This window comes from Mandrillus leucophaeus, unplaced genomic scaffold, assembly GCF_000951045.1.
Source record: "Mandrillus leucophaeus isolate KB7577 unplaced genomic scaffold, Mleu.le_1.0 Scaffold124, whole genome shotgun sequence".
NCBI lineage: Eukaryota > Metazoa > Chordata > Mammalia > Primates > Cercopithecidae > Mandrillus > Mandrillus leucophaeus.
The window spans coordinates 1,628,359-1,648,842 of record NW_012100765.1 but is presented as its reverse complement, the minus strand read 5'-3'; the positions used below and the strand labels follow the sequence as shown (position 1 = coordinate 1,648,842).

Below are 20,484 nucleotides of genomic sequence, written 5' to 3'. Positions count from 1 at the left end.
GAGTGAGCTCGGAGTGGATTCTCAGCTCCGGTTGAGTGAGCTCGGAGTGGATTCTCAGCTCCGGTTGAGTGAGCTCGGAGTGGATTCTCAGCTCCTGTTGAGTGAGCTCGGAGCGGATTCTCAGCTCCTGTTGAGTACTGCTTTCCTGCATCAGAGATCTCCTCTCCCAGGCCGCTTTGTCATGAGCAGAATTCTGAACCAAGACCTTTTCTTCACCTGTCTCGGGTGCCCTCACCGTGGGCTTTGCAATCCCCTGACAGCTCAGAAAGCCTTTATCCTCATCCAATATTTGGTGAACAGCTGACACCTCCTGGGAATCTTTAAAATTGTTCTCTAAAGAAACCGTTCTGCCACAGGTGCCTATTTTTAGACTTTGTAAAGCCCACGTCAGATTGTCGCTGCCTTTCTCTCTCTCTGCTAAGCCTGCTGTTTGAAAGGCAGCAACAGGATCTTTTATGTTTAAAAGTTCAGCCCCATCTGGTGCATTCCCCACTTGAACTCTGTAGCCCTGGTGTGCTCTGGGGTACATCTCTTCCAAAACCCAAACCACAGGTAGTGACCTTTACACCCCAGGAGTTGACATAATACACCTGGAGGAAGAAAATAACTTACAGACAATAAGCCTAGAGTATAAATGGCTATGTTTTAAAACCTTCGATTTGCTTTGGGCGTATTTAGCCTGTACGGCTAGACTGGTGTGAGTTTTGGGCTCTCTAGGGGGCTGTCCAAGTTCAGAATAAGTACATCTGCTGGCGTCTAGCTTAAGGAGTTAGCAGCCCTCAAGTCCAATAACGAACGTGTAAATCAGAATTCAGGTGTGTTGAGGTGGGGCTTTGCACACATCCTGGTCAGCCCGGAGTGATTTCCTCTCTGGCCAGCGGTTTTGGCTTTTTTCTTTACATGAACTCATCTGTTGTAACTAATGGTCACTGACTGACTTCAGAGGTAGTGATAGCTCATAGTGAAGCCTGTGGCCCACAGCGGTGGTGGGCACACCTCGATCCCTTCGCCTTTCCTCCATCCCCACCTTTCTCTCCTTACTTCATCCCTTCCTCTTTCCACACTGGGCCATCCAGCAGAAGTCAAGTATCTTTTATTTCTTACCTTTATTGAATGAGAGTTTTACGATTCATGTTATTAAATTTAAAGTAGGTAAATGGAAAATGGAATCTCTTATGTGGAATTCTCTAAAAAAGAATTAAAACTCCAGTAAAAGCAAACCAAGTACTCCAAATCGTTTTTAGGGAAAAAAGATATAATTAGAAAAGACTGGAGAGGGTATGCAAACTATTAACATTATGTTAGGGTGGTAGGAGTATAAATTAGATTTGCTTTTTCTGAATTTCTAAATTTTCTTCAATTAACATATTGTTTAAAGTATGAAATATGTAGAAAAAAGGGCATGCGTGCCTGTTGATCTAGCAAACACACTTCATTCAAAGGAACTCTTCCTAAGGAAGTATTGAAGTTATATTTTATCCTTATGTATCCAAAGAGGGTATGCGTGTATCATATACCTAAAAAATCAGCTGTTAAGATGAAGCATTGCTTATAATGAAAAAGTTGAAGCACCCTAAATTAGCTTAATAATGGTTTATCTTTATAATGGAATAGTATAAAGCCATTAGAAATGATGTTGCTGATAAGTATTTAATGTTATGGAAACATTTTCTAACATAGAATGAAAAGTAAGTTGTAGACTGGTTTGTGTAATTTGATCTCATCTTTTTATAGGAAACACATAATGCAGAAATATAGATGAAGGTCTGAAAGGGTATTAATGCCCTAATGTATTAGTAGCATTATCTCAGTGAAGCGGGCTCATGAGCATTTTCTTTTCTTGTAACCAAATATATATATGTGTTCATGTGTCTGCATACAGGATATGTATATACACTTGTGAAGAACCTGTATTGCATTTACTACTGGAAGGGTTTATTTTAGATTGAGATATTAAAGTTACCTCTTTGAGTGAGAACCTATGATTTATACTTCTTAGTTTACCTTTTACCTCCATTATTTAAATCCATCTTTTTCTACCTTCAAATAGAAGATGTAACAGTGATAAAAAGGCTGGGTATCCCAGCACTTCAGGAGGCCAGGGGTTCGAGACTATCCTGAACATAGTGAGTGACATAGTGAGACCCCATACCTACAAACAATTTTAAAAGGTTAGCCAGGCGTAGTGGTGTGTGCCTGTAGCCCCAGCTACTCAGGAAGCTGAGGCGGGAGGATTGCTTGAGCCTGGGAGGTCAAGGCTGCAGTGAGTCGTGAATGCACCACTGCACTTCAGCCTGGGTGGCAGGCAGAGTGAGACTCTGTCTCTAAAAATACAATATTTTAAGAGAGAAAAACAAAAACTAGTGATAAAAAGGACTTAAAACAAACTGATTTTTAAGTGGACTATTGATAATTATAATGGCTGAAATTTTTAATTGCCATTTGTATCAATGAATAACCCCACTGTCACTACATTTTCTGGTGTGTTTGGTGTGTCTGGTTCCTATAGGAGAGACAGTAATGCGATTTGACATGCCGTATTGCTGATTAGAAGCCTAATCTCTGTAATGGGAAGCTCAATAATGAAGCTTGTTCAGAACTCTGTTACAGTAATGAAGCTCTGAGATCAAGGGCCTGGCTTTTGGTGGCCTCTACTTCAGAATCCAGAGGTTTGTTTCTATTTATTTGGGTTTCGCAGCTAAGTTCCCTGGACTCAGGTGACCTGCAAGTTGGCTCTGCTGTAATAGGTAAATTGCTAAAAAAAGACATTGGCCTTGGTATGTACAACTTAACATTTTATCGGCGACATAGTCTTATTACAGAACAATCACATTAAGCTAGAACTTGGTGTATAACCAGCATATATACTCCTACCACCCTCAGTGTATAACCGAAGTGCTAAATTGCATGTACAGATAACAGGCATATAATTGGTTATTTCAGAAAAGTTATACCTGGTGGGCAGTGAGAGGTGAGCCCTGATCTGAGAAACCCCAGTGCTTCAAGGGGAAGCAATCTGGGAAACTCCAGTGTTGGGATTGGGGTTCAATCTGGGAAACCCCAGTGCTGACAGGGTACGTGGTACAAGCTTGATAAAAACTTGCTTAATGTCACACCTGTAATCCCAGCACTTTGGGAGGCTGAGGCAGCTGGATTGCTTGAGTTCAGGAGTTTGAGACCAGTCTGGGTAACACGGTGACACCCCATCTCTACAAAAAATACAGAAATTAGCCTGGTGTGGCAGCATGCCCCTGTAGTCCCAGCTGTTAAGGAGGCTGAGGTGGGAGAATGGCTTGAGCATGAGAGTTGGAGGTTGCAGTGAGCTGAGATCGCACCATTGCACTCCAGCCTGAGCTACAGAAAATAATAATAATTTTAAAAAACTTAATGACGATAGCATTTGAGTTGGCTTTTCAATCCTGGTCTCCTAAATATGTGAGCCTGGATCATTAAACTGTGTGACAAGGAACTGTCATCTTAACATACAGACATTAAATGCATTGTTCAAGATCAGAAATGATTTCTTGGTTCTGAGGCACTATTGACTGTGTGCAAGGTGCCATCGTTAATTTGGTAACAAGGGGAGACAGTGGCAGGGAAGTTCCTGTTGCCTGTCTTGTGATAGGCTTGCTGATTTCTCAAAGGTTAAGATATTAAATTGTCTTAATCAAAGAGGGTATTTAAGGGCATCATTAGGGTTAGTTCTCAGGTCTCCTGACTCCTAGCTTCTCTAGTTTAGTGATTCGTGTTTGCCTTTTGACAGTTTACCACTCACTTTAATGGTTTTTACTAGCTCTCTTGACATACTTTTCACTGCTTACATGGTTGTTTTCCTACCTAGCTGAACGCAAGCATCTGTGCCTTCTGCTGCGTTAGCTGGTGGTGATGCAGCCCACAGGTACTTGTCTCTTTCTTTCAGGAGAGTTCAGCAACCATCTATTTTATGTTGAAAGGCACTGTACTGGGAGATGAAGAACACGGAGTTCTAGGCCTCCAGGAATTTATCATCACTTGCTGATTTGAGCTGAGCCTGGCACTTGAACATGGGCCGTAGATTTCCAGATTTCCAGATGTAAAAAGAAAGAGAGAGAGATCCTTTAATGTGTAGACTTGTCTTTCTGCCTGCTTGCTTCACTTCTTATCATTTTAAATTGATATTTAAATATCAGTTGATATCCTGGTTTGATGTGATCATGTTCCAACACAGCACAATAGCCTGTATGGTTTTGGGCATGCACCTGTGGCAGTTGCAAATGTTTTTACAGTGAGGTGGCTAAGAGGAGAGTAAGGCCAGTGTCTAGAGTGTGGATGAGGTCAGATGTGAGACTGTATTTCTTGATTTAAGTCATTTTATTTAGGAGCTATTTCTTTGGAATATTTTATATATGAGAATGTACATCTGATTAGAAGACAGAAGGTACTGAAATTTACCTCTTGAATTATTCTGGTATAAAATTAAACTAAATACCAGGCATATACTTAATTTCACAGACTTGCAAATAATATACTGGGGTAATGGAAGAGACAGGACCTTCTATGTGGTATGAAGTTCTGTGATAATTCCTATCTTCCTTTGTACCTAAAAGAGGCGCCCTCTCCTGTCATACTGCAAACAGATGCCACTACTATGTGTAGACACATTTGCCAGCTGTGGCACAGCTGGTCACCCAGGCCTCATCACAGCTGCCTATAAAACCCAGATTTATTCTCTTCCCCCTAGATCTTCTTTAGAAATTACTGGTATCATTTTAGGGAGTATCCTAGTGACACCACTTAAATAATGAATTTTCCAATTTCTTCTTTTTCCACGGCCTTCACGTCATCTGGTAAATATTCCCCCCAGGTTGGCGTCTGCTTCTGAGACCCTGCTGGACATAGATATATTAACCAGGGATGGACGAAGGTCTTGGAAGATTGAAGTGATTAGGAACATTTCTTCCAGTATCTCCTGTTCATTGTTTTTGACTTCCCTGATTTCCAATATATTATCTACTCCGGCCACACAGAACAGCTTGCCTGAGCTCAGCTAAGTCTTGCTTTCCGGTCAGGGACCAGCTCAAAGGCTGTCCCTTTTTAAATTTATTTCCTGGGTCTTCACCTGGCCTCTTCCCTGCACTCAGTGGAGATGCCTGCCCCATGCTTTTCAGTAGCGTTGGCTCTTAGCTGCTCCGTTCTGGGGAAGGATTGGTTCTTTGTTTTCCTGTTCTCCATATGTGTTGTGAATTTCGTTCTTTGTCACTGTATCACGTGAGGTGGGTAGGGAAGAGAACTTTTACGCTCCCTGCTGTTGTTAGTGGCCTGATTACGAGTCTGTGGGAAAGAGTGAAGGTTGGAAAGAAGATCTGGTGGGAAAGAACGAGAGTCGTTCTTGAGCAGCCAAACTAAGTCGTCAGAAAGTTAATGTAATAAAGCAGGAATTCTAATGGGCTGCCTGCTACAGCGGAGATGGAAGGTGGTGTAGGGCTCCTGACTGTAAAATGCAGGAGCCACCAGCAGATGGTGATGCGACTTCTCAGCCCAGGTGGGACTCTGCATCTCCCCCTCCCATGGACAGTCACTTGATAAGTGTTGTGCCGGTCACCCATGCCCTGGTCATTCTTATCGTATCGAAGAATGGTAATATAAGTATGCTGTAAATTCCCATTGTAAGAAATAATTGCCTTTTAAAAGGAAGCATTCAAGAAAAAGACCTTTTGGCTCAATAAAGCCTTTCTTTTCCTCAACACTCTTGACTCTTAAAAGGGGCCTTGAAATGGGAATTTACACGGAACTTTAAACAGAAGAAACCCCCTCTGCCTTGGGCTGCAACTTGTCCCTGGCAGGGTTTGGGCTGTGGGGTCATGGGATCTGTCTCTTTGACCATTGTATGCAAAAATGATTTTAAAATTGGCCTCCCTAACCTGTTGGAGACATTAGTTTAAAAAAAAAAAAGAGAGTAAAGAGGAAAATATTTTGCTTTTGGGTATGCACTGGATCCATTTTTAAAGTGACAGAAGGTGAAAGGGGTGACTGGTTGATTTAGGATAATACTTTTAGAGCCACGGGCAACTGTGAAAGGCAAGGAAATGTAAAAAGGGCCAAAGCACGTTGATGGCAGGACCTGTGGTCCCAAAGCAGCACGTGAAGGAGGTTTCAAGGCTGTTTCTAGAAACAAGAACCACGAAGGTGGCATAGGTCGAGAAGCTTGCTGGATGTCACGAAGCTAGTGGAGATGGGATCCAAAGCTAGTTTTGGCTGATGAGAATACAGGCTCATGCCTTGTATGTGAGGACAGTGGGACAGTTGTTTAAACGGAAGTATCTAGAGGAGTTTCCTTATTGCCTTGAATATATTTCTTTTTAACATTGCTATGGACATTTAGGAAAAGATGCCACTGATAAAAGGGACATTCCATACACCTCAGATAGATCCTGGAGGCTCCAGGGTCACCTGGGCCGGGCCAGGTATACACAAGTCTCATGGCAAGCTGGCTGTTATAACTCCCCTGATGTTGTTTTGCTGCAAGGGCAGCATTGTGGGGCTGTGGTTTGAATTGCTTTTTTGTGTCTCTAGAATACACGAAGTTCCTCCTATAGTCATTGGCTCTGCTGCCTCTGATGAGGCACTTCCTTGTTCCCCACATTTGAATTTGCTCCCGATTCGAGAGAGGCAGGCATCAGCGGCAGCAGCTTCCAACCCAGACAGGCTTCAGTGGCGCGAGGGTGCCTGGGTGGGTGGCTGCGCGGGGCCCTACCTGGACGGGAGCGGCTGCAGAGCCCTCCCCACGCGGTGCCTCCCGCTCCAGGCTGTTGGTTACCTGGCAGGGAGCTGGCAGAGACCAGGATTTCTCTTCACCGCCGCCGTTGCTGTTGTTAGGGGAAACAGACCATCTGCATCTAGACCTGCCTCTCTCTCCTCTCCCTACTTCAGACGAGCTCTTCCTGCCTGGAATCTGGTAAGTCCCACCGAAGATTCCATTCCCCTTATTACTCGATTCGTGCCCACAGCATCAGGAGAAGGTTCTCTTACCGTGAATCCATTAGCTTTAACCCAAATGTGCAGGATTTGGGGAATTATTTGAACTTGCTTGCTTTCTTTTTAAAATGTCCATTAGACATTTTTTGCATGCTTCAAAATCAAAAGGCGGCACAGTGAAAGCATTTTAATTATTTATGTATTTAACCTGTGTCATCTTGTTTGCAACCTCTTTTCTTCAGGGTGGTGCAGCGAAAAATTACACAGATATTGCTCTGGTGCTTCTCCCCCCTTTTATGAATAAATTACTGCATTTGTCATCACTGTGTTCCTGAAATGTCAAAAATAGACACTGTAAAGGAATCTGTCATGTAGAGTTCAGAGATTTTCAAATTTCTGAGTTCAAAACCTCAGGTGAAGCGAGGACAGATCTTTTATTTAAAATTTGATTCTTTTTAGGCTTCACTGTGAATTAAGTTCAATTTAGAGCATAGCTAATGCAATCAGCCAGCTCATGATGGGACAACATACTTCTCTATTGTTTTAGATTCACCTCCTGGGATACACACACCTTCTCCTTTGTTTTATAACCTTTACAGGAAATACCTGGGGATGAGTCACATGACCCCTAACTTGAATTTTTACATGTATTCACACAGATCAAATGATTTTGCTCTTATATGGATAAACGTGCAGTTAGGAACTTTAAAAAATTGTAAATGAGGTGCTTAATCTTTGCTCATTGTCTTTTCCCACATTCTTCAGCCCTCAAACATACAAACTTTTATTTCCTTTAAGAGAAAATAAAACTGGCACTTAGTTTTAATTTACTCTAAGTTAAAGACTACCCATGTTATGTGCCACTAAAAATGACATAGAAATTAATCTGTCTTTCTCTTTGACCTAATCTTACTAGCCAGGGATATTGGGACTCTACTTTTCTGTTCTCTCTCTCTCTCTTTTTTTTTTTTTTTTTACATCAGCCACAGGTAATACTCTCTGGTAAACATATAACTTGAGGAAAATTGAATTAGGTTAATGCTGGAATAGAAAACCAGGGCAGTGCCTGCTCTGTTTGGATGATTCTATATAAACAGTGAGAAAGTCTCAGGCTGCCGTAGATAAAGGCTGAGACGGGAGCTCCTGGTGATTTTTATGAGGGGGAAGAGGAGATGGTGAGGAGGAGGGCACCGAGCATGTGCAGCAACTTGAAGCATGTCGGAAAGACCATTTGCCAGAAATCTTCAAAACCGTGGCCGTTGGTCATGTGTGAAATGGAACTTCTGGCCCTGTTTGCTTGATGGCGACTTCTTGTTGTGCTTGAGAATTGTGTGGCATTGGGTCCTTGGATGTGGGAGGAACAGCAAAGTGGTTTAGTGAACAGGGAAGTGCCTTCCTTTTTGGGTGGGACTTGCCGTGGTAGAGCCTGGGCCATCACCTTAAAAGGAGATGTTTCTGTTGAGAGATGGAAAATTGGCAAGACAAATGCCATAAACTTTAACCTGTTTATAATTCCTTACCTGTAAACTGCTTTGCACGCAAGGTGATGGTTCTACCCCGTAAGGGACAAGGAAGAACAGCACATAAACCTGATGGAATGGGAGTGTGGCCGTGGGTGGGAGCAGCTTTGCAAGAAGGAAATGGGGCCCCTTCCTGAGACACCCCCTTTTGCTTCTGCTCCTTCTTGCCATTGACGTGCCCTTCTCCTGAAATTACCCAAACCTGTGTTTGGCAACAAGAGGCTGCCCCTTGATCCAGATGCATTTTTCAGCTTGTAAACGCTCAGTTCTTGCCAAGGGACCCAAGCACCTGGTTAATGATCTTAAATGTGAATGATCCTTTGCCTTGATTAACATTGAGCTGGGTTAGTATGCACAGGCCGAGCTCCATGGTCCTTCCATGTGATCCCTTCCCTGCCAGCCACCTGCCCACCTGTAGGAACTGGGCATGGCCAGTTTTCTCTTTATATGCTCTCTTTGCCTTGGATGGTATTTGGGCTGAGACCGATGGGGTGGAACCAAAGCTGTTCAGCAGAAGAGAGCAACCACAGAGCAGCCTGTTGGGTGGAGGGCTTGAGGGTTCCTAAAACCCGAGGACCTTCTGGTGAGCCTTTCCCCTAACCCTGCTTGAGGGAAGGTGCTGCCTCACACTCTCTCCAGTGCGTGGGGGTGGGGGTGGCAGCGGCTGATTAAAGGCTCTCACCTGCAAGTGATGATGACCTGGGTCTCTTCAGCACCGACCTGCCTTCTTCACCTTTCTGCTCGGACACCCCTTGGCACCCGTCCATAAAGGAAAGAGCTGTCTGGATGGCCTAGTAGCTGTAGGCTAGGTAATGTTAGCCCTTTCTTCTGACCTAGGTATGTGACGGTGGTATTTCTACCTGTTTATGTTGAGACCTTTGCAGAGATGAAAAAAAAAGCTTTCAGAGCTGCAAAAATGAGAGGTGGCCCTTTTTTAAAATTTATTTTAAGAGACAACTTTTAAAATTGCTTTTTAAAAAATTTGGCTGGCACCATCCTGCAGCCTATCAGATTTCCCTTGAGAACTGTGGATTATTGGCTTATTTCTTGCCACCTCCAATCCCAAATTAAGCAGAGTGACATATGAGAAGCTGGGGACATCAGCCTAAAGCGTTTATCAGGCATGTCCTTCCCATCTGGATCTTTTCTCTCCCTGGCCCTAATTTTCTTTTAAGGAAAAATTCTTTAATGGGGTCTGTTTAAATTGCTGGTGGCAAAAGGATCCCTGGGCAGTGTTTCCATGGTCCTCTAAGGTGGAGTGTGGGGGAGCTGGGGACACACAGTAGTCATGGGTTATCCATCTTGGCTTCTTTCCCAGACCAAGTTCTGCCTCATGCTTATTGTTTTAGCTGCTAGTTATAGAATCTGATGTTTACCTTAGAATCCTAGGATGGAAAGGGTTAAGAATGATTTCTGATTTGAATTCCTTGTTTCTATGGAGTTCTTAAACCTATACATTACACTTATTATTTTACAAAGCACTAGTTCATAACAGTTGACAGGAACAACTATGATTTGGCTTCTTTGTTTTTTGTTTGTTTGTTTGAGACGGAGTTTCGCTCTGTCACCCAGGTTTGGAGTGCAGTGGCGCAATCTCCGCTCATGGCAACCTCTGCCTCCCAGGTTCAAGCGATTCTCCTGCCTCAGCCTCCCAAGTAGCTGGGATTACAGGTGCCGGCTAATGTTTGTATTTTTAGTAGAGACGGGGTTTTGCCATGTTGGCCAGGCTGGTCTTGAACTCCCGACCTCAGGTGATCTGCCCGCCCCAGTTTCACAAAGTGCTGGGATTACAGGTGTGAGTCACCACGTCCAGCCTTTTTTAGTTTTCATATTGATTATATTTTCTAAAACACATACTCATTTATATAGTCTAATAAAAGGTTTTTAAAAATAGTTGTTTAATCCACGTTGACATCTTCTTACGTTGCTGTAGAAATTTTGTTATATGTATCCATATTATGAATTGCTTCAAGCCAGTGGTTCTCAACCAGTGGCAGTTTTGCCTTCTCTCCCACAAGGGACATTTGACTCTATCTGGGGACAGTTTTAGTTGTCATATTCGAGGAAGTGGGGTGTGAAGCTGGCAAGCATCTAGTGGGTAGAGGCCTGGGTGCTGGTCTATTTTCTACACTGCACAGGATGGCACCTGTCTCATAGCCTAAAGCGTCGGTACTGGCTGACCAAATACGAAATGCTGTGGAAGACCAGGTGTGGTGACTCACGCTTATAATCCCAGCACTTTAGGAGGCTGGGGCATGAGGATTACTTGAGCCCAGAAGTTTGAGACCATGTTTAAGTTTAAGTCCTCTAAAGTGGTGATTCCGAGGCTATATAGATGAAGGCTGGTTTGTTGAAGAGCTGACTGGTATTTCATCCAACATCTGCATTTTTCTTTTGCTAAGGATGCCTTGAGAAACATTTTAGCCTTTTTGGCCTGAATTTGTTATTAGCTTAATAGCCTTCCTATGGGTGAATTTAAATGGGAAGAAAATTGCATCTTGCAGCAAGAAAAAGAACATCAGGGAAAAACTGAGGACATGGAAATAAAGTATGGGATTTTGTTAATAATAAATCAACTTTGATGCCTTAATTGTGAGACATGTCCTGAACCAACGTAGATCTTAATAATAGGGGAAACTGGCTTCGGGGGACATGGGGACTCTGTCTTATCTTTGTAATAATTCTCTAAGTCTGAAACCAAGTTTATTTAAAAAGCACAAAATTGTTGCCATTTTGTTAACAGATACAGTAGTCAATCTTATTGTTTTCTTTTTCTTTGAAATAGGCTGCTGCAAAGGTATGTTCTTTGTTATCTCAGCTCTCTGCTCAGGGTAGCCATGAAATGGCTCTTTCAAAAATGTGCCCAGATAAATTTGAACCATTTCAAACCATATTATGTGATTTTAATTTATTTTCTATTGCACTCACTAACTCATTTCTGGGTGGTGTATTTAAAAGACTAGACAGAATTTTCAGGTTTAAAAAGTTACATTAGCAGAAAATGTATTTGTAGGTACCAGTTGAAATACTGTCAACTGGAGATGCTACCAGCGATGTGCTAGTTGGACAATGGGACTTGTCCCATTTTTTGCTGGGTGACAGCTATCGCTGCCTCAGGGAGGCTGGTGCCGTTTAACGCCTCTGATAGTCAGAATAAGTCATGTGGCTTCTGGGTCCATAAAGCCACACAGTACACATGCAGGCCTATTTTAATTGATGATAAGTCATGAAATACACTGTTTTCATATTAAGATAATGTGGATACGTTATGGAACGAAGTTAAAAATTAGCATGAATTTTTAAAGTACTTCTGGCGATTGTTGGCTTTAGGTTCGTGAACCCTGCCCCACACTCCTGTTAGTGGGGCTACCAGAAGGGCCAGTATGAAAAGCACTGGACTTGCAGATTAAAGAACTTGAGCTGGAATCAATTTGAGTCACTTCCCTTCGCTACAGGTGGGCAGAGTAGTTATCCTGCAATTTTGTTGTGAAAACAGAATGAGATAATATAAAATGTATTTGAATACAGTGAGGTCTGTACAGATGCTGAATCTATTACTTTGCGGTAGGAGTCAGATGTGGCCCCACTTCCCCACCTTCTTACCCGCTTGTATCTTAGATCTTACATATATTGATATTCACTTTTGGTGGACTAAGGTTGTCTTCGTTGCAAACCTTGTATTCTTGTTCAGTGTGTGTATGTTAATGTTAGGCTGGTGCATTGACTCACGTCTGTAATCCCAGCACTTTCAGAGGCTGAGGCGGGCGAATCACTTGAGGTCAGGAGTTCGAGGCCACCCTGGCCAACATGGTGAAACCCCATCTGTACTAAAAATACAAAAATTAGCCGGGCATGGTGGTGCCTGCTTGTAATCCCAGCTACTTGGGAAGCTGAGGCAGGAGAATCGCTTGAACCTAGGAAGCAGAGGTTGCAGTGAGCCGAGATCGTGCCACTGCACTCCAGCTTGGGTGACAGAGCGAGACCCTGTCTCAAAACAAAACAAAACAAAACAAAATAAAAACAGAAGATTATTTGGAAAGCTATTTTTAAATTATTCTTCAAACATATACTAAAATAGAGAAGATAACATGAGAACCAGCAGCATAATGAAACCCCATCACTCAGCTTCAACCATTGTTAACAGTTTGCTATCTTTATTGCTACTAAAGTCAGTTAAATATTTCTTGGCAGTCCTTTTTTATTTAGCATATACTATCAGGGATGATGATAAAAACAGATTTCAAAGTCAGGTGAAGTAATGTTTCCCTATATGAGTTCACCACTAACTTGATACATAGTATATGTTTATGTTTATGTTTATGTTCTTATTACGTTCTTGTATTAAAGCCACCTTCCATCCCTGTCCCCTTATAGGTAACTGTCTTTATTTGTTCTGAGGTTATCCCTCCTCCATTGCCCTTTTTGGAAAGAGTATGGATATATTTGTATTCTCACTTACTCATAAAGCAGCACGTGGTATATACTGTCCTGAGCCCTGTTTTTTTTTTCACTTAGTGCTGTATACTGGAACTCACTCAATGTCAGTATACAGAGAATTCCCTTGTCTTTTTATAACTCCCTGCTATGGACTGACGGAATTTCATTCAGTCAGTCCCCTATTGATGGACACTTGAGTTATTCCCAGACTTGACCATTGTTTTGCAAAAATAGCCCTGGGCATAAGTCATTTGGTATTTTTGTCGAGGCATTCCAGTAAACATAAGTAAATTCTTCCTCTCTTGCCTTGAAGACGTGCAGCTCTTCAGTAACCTTTTATTCTCTCAAGCTCTGTCCTCATCTTTAATCCCTGATTTAAGAGGTGCAACTCTTCAGGCCACAAACCTTTCTTCCTGCCTCAGGTTTTTAAAACTACAAAGGAACCTAAGAGATCTCTCTTGTTTTACAGCTAAAGGACCTGAGACCAAGAAACAAAGGGAGAGCCAGCAGCCCAGGTCTCCCGTTCCCTGTCTGGCGGGTGATATTCTTTCTGTTAAACTCTCTTTCCCTCTGCCTGTTACTGGCCAGGCTGTCCTCCAGGACAGTGCTTCCCAAAGTGTGGTCCGTGGGCAGCAGCGTCCCTGGAGCTCATCAGAAATGCAGGATGTCAGGCCCTGCCTCAGAGGGGCTGAGATAGAGTCTACCAATTACTAGATGCCCTGGGTGACTCCTGCACAGTCAGGTTGGAGAAGCACTGGACTGGTGGCTTTCTCCAGAGGAGCATGCAGCAGCGGTTTGCAAACAGGGATGGCCATGCAGGTTCCTTTTCAACACGTGGATTTGCACTTCCTCTTGGTGCACTCCTCCAGCCTGCCTGTCCTGTTCCACACCAGCCTGCCCCTGGAAGGGGTTCAGACTTGATCCTTTGGGTGGTAGGGTCTTTCTTGGATAGTGTTGCCTTCCATTCCTGCTGCATACATTCAACACAGCCTTCATCCTTCTCCATTTGTCTCTGATACGTCATACTCCTTTTGTCTGACAAGTGCCCTTGCTTTATTCATTTTCTCATCATTGATGTTAAGGGCCTAACATGCTTGCTAGTATATATGCCACCATGTAAGAGTTACTAGTTCAGGTTCTTTGCTTTACTGCTGCTGTGAGGTGTGTCCATGTGTGCACATCTACCTACGTTAATAACTGATAATATTGGGCCTCAGTGCATCCTTTTTTTTTTTTTTTTAAGAGAAAAGGTTTTACTTCGTCACCCGGGCTGAAGGACTGAGACGCAGTTGTAGCTCACTGCAGCCTTGAGCTCCTGGGCTCAAGTGATCCTCCCACCTTAACCTCCCGAGTAGCTGGCACTACAGGCGCACACCACCACACCGGCTAATTTTTTTTTTATTTTTTGTAGAAACGGAGGCTTACGGTGTTGCCCAGGCTGGTCTAGAACTCCTGGCTTCAAGCCATCCTCCCACCTCAGCCTTCCAAAGTGCTGGGATGATAGGTGTGAGCCACCGCGCCTGGCCCTCACTGCATACTTAGATATACTTAAATAAAAACTTAATTGCAAATTACTTCTTAAATTATCTACAAACTGACTTGGCAGTGAAAGTAACTACAAGTAGTGAAACCACTGTCATAATAAAAGTAAATTCTTTGTTGTTAGATTTAGTATTTCTAATCTCTTACATTTCAGTTTTGGAAGGTAAATTTTTGGGAAGTGGTGTTAATAATCTAAGTAAATCTAGATTCAGTGTAGGAAAGATTTTAGCATAACAATATGGAATGTTGGTAAATGTATAGGGGTTTTCTTTTTAAGGACAGCTTTTTATACAAAGAAACAGATGATCTTTTTTTTTTCCCTAAACTATGTTAGCTATACCCAAATTAGTAAATGTTAAAATAACCATGACTGGTAAAAACGTTGTGCAATTTTTTTTTTTTTTTTACTTTTTATATAATTAAATGAAATTCTCCATTTGGTAGTTGATCTCTCAGATAAATTAAGTCTTGCCAGACTGTCTGAGAAGACTAGTGAATCAGACCCTAAAAACTTGCAGCATTTGAAAAATAACAACTGTGTACTGCAATTTATAAGGGCATAATTAGAGAAACTTTTTCAGTCTGAAGATTTGTACTAATCTTATCACCCTGGTTTTAGAGAACCCAGTTCAATCCAACTGCTGTGAAAAAGCCACTGCTTTTAGCCATAGAAAATAACCAGCTTCATAGAATGACTTACAATAAAAATTCAACCATTTTGACTCCAAAAACCTAGCTGGCCGGGCATGGTGGCTCACGCCTGTAATCCCAGCACTTTGTGAGGCCGAGGCGGGCGGATCATTTGAGGTCAGGAGTTTGAGACCTGCCTGGCCAACATGGTGAAACCCCGTCTCTACTAAAAATACAAAAATTACTCAGGCGTGGTGGTGTGTTCCTGTAATCCCAGTTACTCAGGAGGCTGAGGCAGGAGAATTGCTTGAACCTGGAAAGTGGAGGTTGCAGTGAGCTGAGATTGTGCCACTGCACTACAGCCTGGGCAACAGAGTGAGACTCTCTCAAAAAAAAAAAAAAAAGTGCCTAGCTGACTTTATTCATAGATCTGTCTGTACTTTGTAGGCACAAATACATTTACAAAATAATTAATGGTGATTTACTTATTCACAATAAGCAGTTATTTTGCTTTTGGTATATATGTGATAAGGTGGTTATGTGGAGGGCATAAAGGAGTAAAGTAAATCCCTTGACTTCAAGATGCTTACAGTCTAATAGAAACCTTGAAATTTCCACTGCACAAGGTTTTCTTGGCATTACTCCAATCAAATGAATGAGCAGGCGTCTAAGTAAATGAAAATCACTCTCGTCACTTTCCTTCACATTATGTTAACTGGTGACAGGTCATGACACATGGGAATTGCTTATGTTTCTGAGCTTTAGTCTTTTAAAAATAGATTTAAATATTCCATCATGTTCGTCACATTAGACACTCATTACATAAAAGGTTTTATATGTATTTTAGATCTTTCTGAGGGTCACCTATGTGAATGTTTAAAAAGAAGCAAGAAGGTGCTATAAAAAGCACTAGAGGTCAAATGGTTTGCGAGACAAAATGAAACTCCCCAATTCTGAAATCCAACAGAGTATGATGAAGAAAGGGAAAAAATAGATCAAAAAAATGGCAGGGGAGGAACTTGGCATCCTACCAGTGATAAAGCAGAATGTGGATCAGATCCAGACATCCAGTAGTTTGTGAGCAACTCCATATGGGATGTTTGGGTTGAGAGTTCAACTCATCAAATACATTTTATCAATAACCATAAGATATTCTAACATCGACCAAGTAGAGTAAGCAATGTAGAATCAATTAAAGGTATCATCTTTATTATGTCCTATTTGTGTTTCCTGCTTTTGAGGTTATTAGTCCTTTTAATTAACTCCTAATGAACTAATATAGTTTTGTGGTCACCAGCTTCTAGCTAGTACAGGCACAGTTGTGGGTTGGTAGGAGAATGAGCAGTAAAGCCATGAACTAACACGCCAAGTAATCTGTTGTGTTCACAAATGGCCAAAAGAATAACAGAGATTAAAGAAAGGTAAATATAGCCACCTGGCAAAAATATTTACCCTTTTTTAAATGATGGAGGTTATATATAGAAGAAATGTTTTTGGTAAAAATATTTGAAAGTTTGTTTTATAATCATAAGTATCTTGGGCTAGTTTGACTAGAGGGGTGTGTGTGTATGTGTGTGTATGTGGTTGGCGGGGAGAGAAGGAGGGAGGCAGGCAGCTGGTAGGGACTGTGGAGTGTGTCAGTTGGGAGAGGGAAATGAGATGATTAAGTTAGTAAGAATAGAAAACATGTAGGAAGGCGGATCTTGAAATTTCAGGGCTATTCATTAGTCATTAGTTGAAGATTTCACAGAGAAATGGTAGAAACTACCAGTAATTAAGAAATAGAATTACTGTTAAAAAAAGGTCCCAAACCCTTTCCCCGGCATTCTGGTAGAATATAGTTTTGATCTGACCCAAGTCCAGGTCCTGTCTCATTTCCTTTCATACCCCTTTGGTTCTAGCCACGCTAGACTGCCTGGGTTGTCTGTTTATGCTCTGACGTTTGTTTTCCTCTGTGCTATTCTTCCGGCCTCAGAATCCTAGTGTCCTAGTGCCTCCTTCTGCGTATGTCTGAATTTTGCTTAGCTGATGAGACCAACTCTGTACAGATACCAACTCTGTACAATGGCTTCCTTAATTCCTTTCGTTCCCCTTAATTGCGATAAAGCTATTTGCAGAGGAATGAAAGATGCTCCCCTTTGCACTGGGTACAGGATGCATTGAAACTTTCAGCATGGGGCATGGTGGCCTGTAATCTCAGCACTTTGGGAGGCCAAGGCGGGCAGATCACCTGAGGTCAGGAGTTCAGGATCAGCCTGACCAACATGGTGAAACCCTGTCTCTACTAAAAATACAAAAACTAGCCATGCATGGTGGTGTATGCCTATAATTCCAGCTACTTGGGAGGTTGAGGAAGGAGAATCTATTGAACCCAGGAGACAGAGGTTGCAGTGAGCTGAGATCGCACCACTGCACTCCAGCCTGGGTGACATAGCGAGACTCCATCTCAGAACAACAGCAACAAAAACCCCCAAACTTTCAGCAGGAGAGTAGCTTGGTTCAGCCCAGCAGCATCAGTTTGAAGATTATGCCAAGTTTTCCAGTCAAATGTGACCAGTTTATGGATCTGTGTTTGCACGGGGTCTGAACCTGCCCTCCTCAGGTATAAGCTCTTGGAGGACAGCCTGCTACTTAAGGTGCAGGAGAATTCATCTTTGCCGGATGTGGTAACATATCCATAGAGATCTGGCAACAGAACTGGCTCTTCTGATCAACAGAGCTGTATATCAAGAACTTAAGATATGTGGGAGAAATAATGTGCAAAAAATGGAAAGAGCACAAATAAGAGAAGAGAAACCCGCAGCAGTGAGAAGTAACAGAAATGCTGGCTGAGGTTGGAGGCATTAAGTGTGTGGGTGTTTGTGGGAGGCATGATGGTCTCCTGTTCCTTGACCTCATTGGGCAAATATTACAGCACGAACATACAGGTAGGAATCAATTGCATTCCTTCTGGGTACCTTCACAGGCAGTTGGGGTACACCACTTGGTACAGTGTGATGGAATAAGGGACGATCCAAAGGCGCTCAGTTCTCCCACCCATCCTGTGCACAAGAAAAAGCCCTTTGAGTTGTGTCTCCCGTGTTGTCCTTTGCATTGTGAAAACATACATTTGTTCTCACATCCACTCTTTTCTCTTTAAGCTTTAGCATACGGTTGTTTGCTAAGAATGGAATCAGATAGAATATTTTCACCAGGAAGTGAAATTTGAAGTGCTTGCAAAAGATACAAGGATATCTGGAAGTTCCAACCAGTGCTGTAATATATTTTAACCATGACAAGTAGCTGTATATCATGGAAGTTTGGAAAACAGAGATTGTTCCATTAGATTTTCACAGATGAAAACCAGAGTGCTGTATGGGGGTCAGGCAGAGGGAAATCAACCAAATACCTTATTTTAAAGATTTTTTGGTTTTTTTCTGGGAAATTGGAAAGAGTGCTTGTTTAAAGCCAATGCAGGGTCCTTGAAACTCTCTTACTTGCAGTTCTGGAGTTGTAGTTTCCTCCGTGAAGAATGGGTTAAGGCAGTGCACAGATGTGAGTGAGGGCGGATGGCCTACAGGGTTGTTACCTCTAGTGCGGCAGGAATATATGAAGGTACTTGGGCTGCCGGTCCTGTGCAGACCAGCCAGTAGGTTTTAAGAGACTTGATAGCCGAGGGTCCCTGGGCCCCGTTCCACCTTTTTAACATTTCTGTGACTTAGTAGCGGCAGTGCCGTGCCCATTCCCCAGTGATGTTTGGTGTACAGTTACACCCTTGGCCGTGCCTCTGCGCTCGCTCACCTGTGTCATCTGACATCTGGCTCTTGATCAGGATCTGAGGTTGCTTAGGCAGGATCCAGTTTGGGTTTTTTGTTCGTGGAAGATGGAATTTTGGACCTTTCCCCCCAAAAGTTGACATAACTTAAAGAGAAGGGAGGTATATTAAGACCAGCTTGGCCAACATGGTGAAACCCCACCTCTACTAAAAATATAAAAAAAGCTGGCATGGTGGTGAGCACCTGTAGTCCCACCTACTCAGGAGGCTGAGACGGAGAATCGCTTGAACCCAGGGGGCGGAGCTTGCAGTGAGCCAAGGTCACACTACTGCCCTCCAGCCTGGGTGACAGTGAGACTCCGTCTCAACAACAACAACAAGAGCAGAGTGATATTATTATTTCCTTACTGGTCTCAGAAACCCTTGGGAACATTAAATGCTTCCCACTACCAAAGAGTTCCTGTTATAATGAGGGTTTAATATAATAGTAACATTTTATTCACTGGGGGGATTCGCTAGGGGGAAAGTATTCAGGAACAAAGTGAAAAAATTAAATATAGGACATATGAACATTGTCATTTTGGTTCTGGTTCTTACAAGGACTTATGGTAGCAACCCAAATAGAAGTATTTGCTCTAACGGATAAATTATTAGCACGTTGATTGTTTACATGAGTCAGAGCCTCTAAAATTTGTTCCCATAAGTAGGTTGAGCCTCCTTCTCAGCCTGTTGTCATAGAGTCTAAAAATGGAAACGTGAGTCCAAACTCTTTCCAGATCATGAAAAGAATTCTGAATTAGTAGAGCATAAATGAATGTGATTTTATTCGAGTGTCATTTTCAAGTTCCCCAGGCCAGGTTGAGACCTTTTAAGTCATCTAAAATTCCCTGTAGTGAGGATTAAGAAAATAGTAGCAGCTTTGCTTCTGGCCTTAGACAGTTTTCTAATGAGGTCAGAGCCTCTCACCCTGGGAGAGGCAGATTCACTTTGCCCCTTCAGCATTGAATTTTGAGAATTGCTGTCTGAAGCTATCGCATAGACAAGGTCACTTCTTAAAAGGGTACCTTTCTGAACCGGGAGAAGGAGTGGGTTCTGAATGACTGGCTCCTCTGATTAACAGAGCTGTATATCAAGCTGTGCTGAAAATACTCCTCAGATATATTAGGCCACACTTCTGCATGAGTGAGCTCACGGTCGTGACATGGGAGTGAATCTTTGCTGATTCAGGATCATGGGGTACCTTCGCTTTGGAACGCTGATTCTAGATATTTAATAGCAGTTTTTAAATTAGGCTAAATGTAGTCTGACTGCAGGATTCATTCTGGTGGGAATTTTTTGTTTGCTTGTTAGTTTTTTAAGCCTGAATATGAACCCAAACATTTTTCCCAAAATGTGAAATGAAGAGTGAAAACCTAACAATGGGATAAGAAAGATGATAGATAAGAGATTATTTAATGTTCAAACTCGGCCTGCACTCAGGAAATGGAAGCAATTCCTCCCCCTTCCTCCTCCCCCTCCCCCTCCTCTTCCACCTCCTCCTCCCCCTCCTCCTCTTCCTCCTCCACCTCCTCCTCTACATCCTCTACCTCCTCCGCCCCCTCCACCTCCTCCTCTTCCTCCTCCACCTCCACCTTCTCCTCCCCCACC

The 20,484-nt window shown here is 42.6% G+C and overlaps 1 protein-coding gene across 7 annotated transcripts in view; it reads left to right on the top strand.

Moving 5' to 3' along the window:
* Positions 1-20,484, top strand: part of NEDD4L (neural precursor cell expressed, developmentally down-regulated 4-like, E3 ubiquitin protein ligase) — a 385,794-nt gene that overhangs the window by 157,103 nt on the left and 208,207 nt on the right. For 2 of the 7 annotated variants that reach the window (XM_011971711.1, XM_011971710.1), the window contains exon 1: positions 6,518-6,934. The exons of the other annotated variants lie outside the window; for them this stretch is intronic. The gene's annotated coding sequence lies outside the window, so the exon portion shown is untranslated. Of the gene's footprint in view, positions 1-6,517; positions 6,935-20,484 lie in introns of those variants that run through there. 7 annotated transcript variants of the gene reach the window in all.